Below are 6,823 nucleotides of genomic sequence, written 5' to 3' on the forward strand. Positions count from 1 at the left end.
ACTCCCTGACTCTTCCTGGAATAAGGAATGTAAAGAATTTGGCAAGAACAGGAGCAATCTAGCAAGCGCTTGCCGCCATGCAAACAGAAGCAAGTGTTTATTGCACTTGCATGCACTCAATTCTATGCAGGGGGTGGCCCACAAAAGACCTCCTGGATACAGCAGGAGACTGCTGAGGATAAGAGATCTGGCCATGCCTAGTCCCCCCGGGACAAGACTCCATATAGAAACTCACACACAGCAATATCCTGAACAAACTGCTATGCAGTCAAAATTGCACCATAGAATCATGCAGAGGACTCAACAGTCACATCTCAGTGTCTGACACAAGTACACAAGTCACATCATTTGCCTCATGATGCAAACATGTCGCCATTTGCCCCCTAGCCCAGTCCTGCAGACAGCTGAGCTCACACCACCCAGTTCCTCAACCTTTCACTGATTCATAGAAATTTAGGGTTGCTTGGAGGTCTTTTAGTTCAACTCCCCATCCAGGGCAGGAATCCTTAGACCATCCCAGACAAATCTTGGTTTGAAATTCTCCAGTGATGGAGCCCCCATGACTCCAGGAGGCACACAGTCCCATTGCTTCATAGCTCTCACAATCAGGAACTTCCTCCCTACTCTGTTTGGATCACTTTCTGTAAAGCTTCCATCCACTGGTCCTTGTCCTATCCTTGGGCACAATGGAGAATAAATCCACACCTTCTTCCCTGGGACAGCCCTTCCCCATGACATGTTATCATGTTCCCCCTTGGCCTTCTCTTCTAAACACACCCAGTTCTTTTCACCATTCTTCATAGTATTTAGCCTCCAAATCCTCACCATCTTTGTTGCTCTTCTCTGCACTCACCTCAGTTCCTCAGCATCCTTCTTGTATTGTGGTGATCAGAACTGGACACAGTATAACATGGATCACAACTATCACTTCCCATGATCTCAACATTAGACCTCTTGCAAATTGTATTGGCTCTTTAATCTGCAGTTTACCAGGATATCCTTCCCACAAGTACAGGTGGTCCTCGCTTAACAACCACTCATTCAGCAACCATTCAAACTTATGACGGTGCTGAACGAGTGGTAGTTACAACTGGTCCTCATAGTTACGTTGGTTGCAGTGTCCCTGCACTTTCAGTTGCTATTGTTAAGCAAATCACAGATTGTTAACCAAGGATGTCATGTGATCACCATTTGTGACTTTCTTTGCTGGCTTCCTACAAGCAATGGGGAAGCTGGCAGGAAGTCGCAAATAGTGATCATGTGACATCCTCACTTAACAATCCATGATTTGCTTAACAATGGCAACTGAAAGTGCTGGAATTTCCGCTGCTAAGCAGCATGGTCACATGATGTCACACTTCACAACATCGCTTAGCGATGGAAATTCTGGTCCCAATTACTGTCATTAAGTGAGGACTACCTGTACTACTGCTAAGTACTACCTATCTTGTACCTGTACGTCGTGTTTTTCCTATCTAAGTGCAGTCCCTTACATTTCTCACCACTGAACAGTGTTTACTTAGCTGGAGTCCAATGTTCAAGTCTATCAAGATCCTTTTGAATCTTGAGCCTGTCTTCTGAAGTGTCAGCAACCCCCATTCCCCATTCAAAGAGAGTATTTTTCAAGTCAATGTCTATGGTCTCTTTTGTATCAAAAATATAGACTGATTTGCCCCCACACTACCTCTCTTCTTCAGAAAAGACCAACAGTGGCACGATACACAGCATGCCAGACCTTCCTCCTCTGAGCATCAGTTCACACACTGGCAACTTTCCTAAGAACAGAGAGAGCATGTTTTAAAAGGCCTCTTAAACCTGGCTGTCTAGTAAATCTTAATTGGTCAAATAATAACACCGGGATGTACAGAGCCAGCAGCCTCATACAGAGCTCATATTTGCCTCCTGCAAATCTAAGCCCAGTTAGGCCATCTGCTATCAAAAAGGCACTTGCTTTGCTTGCTAACCTGATCAAAGCCCCTCCTACCGGGCTGGCAGATTTAGAATGAGGACACCTGCAGCCAAAAACACAGGTTCCAGGAGACACAAGCACCATCTAAGGTAGGAGCGTTCATTCTGCACAGCAGCTCAGGGGCAACCAGAGAGCTGAATCACTCCCTGCTGAATACCAAGCAGAAATAACTAGTGGTGCAGCAAAGACCTAGGTTTCAAGTTCCTCCTTCAGCTATGAAACTTTGGCTCAGCCTGGGCCTGTCACCTGGAAATAACCTGCCATGAAGAGCTGCTCTAGAGATAAGTTGAGGGGTGAACTCCGGCAATTACTGCTCTGAGCACCCAGAGGAGAGACGACTTTAAAAAAAAAAATGTCATAAAGTGGTACAGTGAAGCACTGCACCTAAGATTAAACCCAGTCTCAGCCATGGGAGAAAAAAACTCCCCTGTCTTGCCCAACTTGCACATAATATCATTCAAAATCCCAGAGACGTAGCCAAGTCCCAGCTTTCGGGAGATGCTTGGCTCTGGGCTGGGAAGCCTCTGGGTACCATCCCAGCAGTCAGGAGCAAGGCAACCAACAGAGCTGCCCCATCCTCACTTGCGGAAGCCAGCAGCTGAAGGCCAAAAGGGAGCAAGCAGAACTTCAGAGGATAAGGGGTCACTGAGAGGAAGCTTTGTCACTCACAAACTCTACATAGACCCTTCACTCAACCGCTGGGTCTTGCAATAAATGCACCAGAGGTGGAAAGGAGGCAAACACTTCCAGGCACTGGGAAACCCGCAATTAGCCGCTTCTTATCTAAAAATGTCTCCCTTTTGCACTCTGAACATCAGAATCAGACCTATAGGCGCAGGAGACACAAGTACTACAAGGAAATCAAAGCAATCTGATAATATTCTGCTTGCCCAGTCCTGAAAAGATGTGCTTTGCCTCCATCAGAAGTTGCAACCAGAAGGGACACTATGGCTGCATTCACAGAATGCATGTAACCAGGTCAGTTACATTTGGTCAGTCTTAACATTGATTGGTTGTAGTATGGTTCAGCATATTGAGCAAAACCAAGCTTTTTAGTCAGCTTACGATTCAACGTACTGCGTGAGCCCCCAAACATGTAAAATCAGTAATCAAGTTGAGTGCGTTGTGTGAACACCGCCTGTGACATGCAATAAACACCTTGGTCAATCTCAGCACAGAAAGTAAAGTCAAATGTTCCAGGCCTCCAGCAACAACACATATGCCACACACAGAGAAGTATGTTGTTAGGCTACTGACCCTTCTGGTATCCAAGCACTGGCTCCCATTTGCACTGAATTTTAGAATACAACCACAAGATCTTTATAGGAAGTGCAAAAAGAGCCAAGTTGGGGGCCAGCACAGAAATAACGAATATACATAAAGTTCTATTCTAGAGAGCATTTTATCTGGTAGCTTTCCACTGGCTTCACTTCTGAGTGCAGCAACCCAAGCCAATCATTTAGGAAGGGGCTAGTTAAGTGACAGGGGAGCACACAGCAATGAACCCTTTCCCCATTTTCTTGAGGAAGACAGAGATGTCATAAGAGAGTGTCAGAGGTGAAGAACAGCTTGGTAGTTGCTGGTAGACTGAGGGAACTGGGAACATTTAACTGCTTCTAAGAAGAAAAAAGGAGTATAGGGAGAAGACACTCAAAAGCTGTCAGGTTTTTTTTTAAAGGAGAACAGTTTCACACAGCCTCCGAAGAAGCCTCAAGAGCCAAAACATTAGAAAATGCTTCCAACTCTTACAGCCACTGAACAACAGGCCGCAGGGCCAGATGCACTTTCCCTGAACTGGGGACAAGGAACATTCAGAGGGAGAATAAGAGCCTGCTTTGATCATCCACAGCAGAGCCTCCAGTTGTAAGATTCCTTCATTAAACGGAGAAAATTAAAAGTAAGGCAAGTAATTCTCGGAGCTGCTCCTGAGGATTCTGTATTACAGAAAGCTTCTGGGGCCATTTCCAACGCATGGGAGAGCAGATCTGGAACTTGCAAGGTTGCTGCGCAAAACCTGGTCAGAGAAAGCAGAAGAGTCAGGCACACAGGCAGAAAATAAGAGGCTTGAGGCGGATTGTTCTCACCTCCCGTTTCAGTGTCTTGAGAAACTCTGGGCGACGATGCAGAATAATAATGTGCCTGACTTTGGCCAGAGACTGGAAGACAGCTGGCTTCCACCTCGGTTTCTGACTGGGAGAGGATGGGTGCAAAGGAAAAAAGATGGGCAAGATGCCCCCCTGGGTAAAAGCCCATTTCTCAGCCTGAGTATGACAAAATCCCAAACAGCAAAGGGGACCATATATTAAACGGACCAAGTTCTTCGGATACAGAAAGGCTTTGGAGAGATGGAGAAGAAAGAATGCATGCACTCCAAACCAAAACATGGGGCCCCTGTACAACTAACAGCAAGCCCACCAAAGCTGTTGCCTCTTTTACCTCCTCTCTCATTCTCCAGGCCCAGCGCACCAAACACTGCCTTGGAACACCACCCATCAGTATTTTGGCTCCCCACCAAATCAACTTTCCATCATGTCTTTTCCCAGTCACCATTCAGCCGCTGCTCTCTGGAGTCTTTCCAAGCTGCTCAGCCCCAACATCTGAACAGCCCATCTGAAGGGCAACAGAGCAGAGGGGAGAGGGTCTCTAAGAACAACTGACCCAGAAAGAGGAATTCCAAGTTGGCCTGAGGACAGGAAGCAGAGAACCAATGCAGGCCAGAGCAGAGGAGCTCCTGACCAAAGAAATGTTTACAGAAGGGGAGAGAGAAGCAAAGCCGTGAGCTGCTCAACATACATTCAGCAATGGCTGGTATGTTTACAAAAGGCAGCTGGCTGCACGGGCAGGGCTGCTTCACCCGCTACTAGAGAGGAAAAGAGGCTGAGACAGCCATTAAGACAAGCCTGCCAAGGAATCAACCAATGTATAATCAGCCAAAGTGGAATTGCTTGAAAAAGGGGAAAAAAGTGTTTTCCAATAGTACTTTGTGGAAAGAAAATGGTATAATTTAAGGAAGTATCCAAAAACCTACAACTTCTAAATATAAATAAGGGCTTCACCCACATTTCAGAATTACTAAGAGTCAACTAATCAAAGGATGAAGCCATATGCATTACTTCAGCAGAGATTTGTAATATTTTACTATATTTGTATTGATTATACTACAGTACTATATGATATTTATTAGCAAACCAGTGGCTATTGATAAGTTTAATATACAAGATTGGTTTTTTCTCTTTGTTTGTTAATTTTTTTCCCTTTCTTTGGTTTCAATTTTTTTTTTTAAGGATCATTTGTGGGAGGGTTTAGTGTATTTTGGTGTTTTATTAATGTTTTGAAAAATAGCAATAATAATAATAATAATTTAAAAAAGAGTTTAAAGTCACACCTTGTGTGTACTACCCTGAAAGAGTAGCTGAATTAAAGCTATGGATCTGAGCTCCGGGACAAATGGCCTTGTTTTCCCCTCCAGAGCAACCACCTACAGAAGCCGTGGACCTTTTCATCCAGGCATGTTCTTGATTGCCATCAACCACGACAGGGATGATGTCTAATGGCTCCACTGCCTCCATTCCCAAGAGCAAAGTTGCACCTCGGCTGTGCCAAAGAGCCCTCCACAGAAGAGGAGAGGAGAACCATTTCAGAAAAACAGACACAAAAGCACCTGGGTTGTCATTTTCTTATCTTGCCTGGCCAAGTCAGGGATTTTGTGAAGGGAGGGCGGGATGCTGAGAGGAAGCTCCCTTCTGGTGGCTCTTCAACTGCTGGACCCCTTTTCCTGGTCTCAAATACTGGCCTTACCCCCACAAAAAAAGCCGCCTCTTTTTCATGCAAGCGTCTCGGCAGCAACAGTCCCAAACTGGACCCTCAACTCACAAACGATGAGAAGTCGCTCCCTCGCCCCAGTTGAAGAGCCGCCGTTCTAAGCAAACGCGTGAGCCGCTGCACCGGACCGTTCGCTTCGGGAACCGGGCTTCCGGCCTCAGCACGGGGTCCAAACCGCCTCCCTGCCGATGCGTTCTGCAAACGCAGGTCACTCCATCCCCACGTCAGTCACGACACGCCATTGGGGGTAGCCAGTGGAGGGGCCTGAGCATGGACACCACTAACGAAGGGTCAGGCCGGGTGGGCGCCTGGATGAGAGACCGCCAGGAAACCCTGCTGCTGTAGCTCCCTCGTACCCAAGCCTGGTCTTCGGCCCATGGGGCAGGACCTCTCAAGGGCAGCGGGATCCTGCGTCCCCATTAGCAGCAGCAGCAGCAGCAGCAGCAGCAGCAGCGGGGGGGGGGGCGGGGGGAAGAGGCTGTTCTGCCTAGCCCAGGGCAGCAGGGTTTCCTGGTGGTCTCTCATCCGGCTGCCCTCCACGAAGCATTTCCACATGCAGGAACCAAAGGCCATGAACCAGCCTTCCCAAGCAGATCACCCAGCTGGGGTTTTGGACTACAACGTCCTTTCCTCTAAGGCCAATGCTGGCTGGGGATGATGGGAGTGGTAGTCAAGCCGTAATGGCTGGCGGGCCCGGACTGGGGAAGGTCCCGGCCTCGCTCCTGAGAGGGATGTTCTGGCGCCCCCTCCCCCGCCATCGATAATCCCAAAGCCGCTCCCTTCCCAGCAAATTCGAGTTCTCCCCTCCCCGCGAAGCCGCCCCACGTGACCCCACCCCCGAGCTCCAGGCCCCACACCGTCCTCGCGGGAAACCCCCACCCCCTCCCGTCGCTCCCCCGCCTCGCCTCCCTCACCGCGTTTCCAAGCCGGCCTTCCCCCGAGGCGCGCGTTTCCCGCTAGGCCCGGCATCGCCGCCATGGCAACCAGCCACACTTCCGCCCCAGGCAGGAAGTGGGAGGCTTCCCCGCCGCC

At 48.4% G+C, this 6,823-nt stretch overlaps 1 protein-coding gene across 3 annotated transcripts in view; it reads right to left on the reverse strand.

Moving 5' to 3' along the window:
* The window catches only part of PPP1R16A (protein phosphatase 1 regulatory subunit 16A), a 41,690-nt gene extending 34,900 nt beyond the window's left edge, over nucleotides 1-6,790 (reverse strand). For all 3 annotated transcript variants that reach the window (XM_088148848.1, XM_088148849.1, XM_088148847.1), the window contains exon 1: nucleotides 6,706-6,790. The gene's annotated coding sequence lies outside the window, so the exon portion shown is untranslated. The remainder of the gene's footprint in view (nucleotides 1-6,705) is intronic.
* Nucleotides 6,791-6,823: the final 33 nt, after the last annotated feature.

The sequence above is a fragment of the Python bivittatus genome, unplaced genomic scaffold, assembly GCF_059951505.1.
Source record: "Python bivittatus isolate LINGU-HERP-01145 unplaced genomic scaffold, Pbiv_v1 ctg000590_np1212, whole genome shotgun sequence".
Taxonomy (NCBI): Eukaryota; Metazoa; Chordata; class Lepidosauria; order Squamata; family Pythonidae; genus Python; species Python bivittatus.